The sequence below is a fragment of the Etheostoma spectabile genome, chromosome 19 (genome assembly GCF_008692095.1).
Source record: "Etheostoma spectabile isolate EspeVRDwgs_2016 chromosome 19, UIUC_Espe_1.0, whole genome shotgun sequence".
NCBI lineage: Eukaryota > Metazoa > Chordata > Actinopteri > Perciformes > Percidae > Etheostoma > Etheostoma spectabile.
Genome location: NC_045751.1, coordinates 17310458 through 17311528, shown reverse-complemented (window position 1 = coordinate 17311528; position 1071 = coordinate 17310458). Strand labels below are relative to the sequence as shown.

At 35.8% G+C, this 1071-nt stretch overlaps 1 protein-coding gene across 1 annotated transcript in view; it reads left to right on the top strand.

Moving 5' to 3' along the window:
* Window positions 1-1071, top strand: part of tbc1d14 (TBC1 domain family, member 14) — a 55923-nt gene that overhangs the window by 4424 nt on the left and 50428 nt on the right. The window lies entirely within an intron of this gene.

Below are 1071 nucleotides of genomic sequence, written 5' to 3'. Positions count from 1 at the left end.
GACATTATTACAAGACATCGATATAGAAAAATAAATTTCAACAACTGAAAACAACAATACAGTTACCACCGCTGGACATCTTCCAATTTCAAAGGGAACTAAGCTTGATGTGTGTTTCATCTGCTGCACTAAGTTTCCTTGGCCGACCACTACGTCTACGATCCTCAACGTTACCCGACATTTTGCAAGTGTACCAATAAGAATTGATATTGGTTTGACGGCAAAGGGTAGTAACACACAATATTAATGTGATTTCGATTTTTCTTTTGTCCGCACACTATGAAGTTTGTAAATTGATTAAAAAAAACAGTCTTTCTCTGCATTCTGTATATATTATTTAGTAAGTACAATAAGTGTGTTGACTTGATAAAGCACAATTATTTAGGAATAACCACCATTTAAGCACAAAAAAAGTCGGAAACAGTAAAGCGTTTATATGTCAAATGTAACTCAGAGGTGCCCTTGTATTACCTAATAATGCAGATGTCACCTGGTGTTGTGCTTCTTTGGTGCAGACAATATTACCAAACAAATCAGCTAATCCTCAAAGGATCACAAACTTGATAGTCAGATGGTGAGTCCCCCCCGGTCCCACTTTACCCGGTTGGTAATTTGCCTTGATCACAATTCCCCCCAGAGTGTGGTGGTTAGAAACACCCCATGCTACCTCTGTTAATAAAAGCAGAGAAAATTAAAAATGGACCAAAGAAAATCTATACATCAATAAAAGATATTCTTGATTATTCTTTTTTGAAAAACAAGAGAGATAGGTAAGTTGATTTCTTTTTGGCACCTCACAGTTTAGGGATTCTTGATGGGAAAAAATGCGTGTCGCCACTTGAGCTCAGCTCACATAGAAAGGGTTCATTAATTAAGTTGAGCTTTCACAATCCTAGAACTTCTACTTAGGGCTGCACAATAGGAGGAAAATATCTAATTGTGATTATTTTTGACTAATCTTGCAATACGATGCATCTTGCTCCAGATGTTGGAGGGGTGATCATTTTTGTATAATTATTATACAAAAAAAAGAATGATTGTAGTATGTTTTTTTTTTTTTTTTGCGAGGAT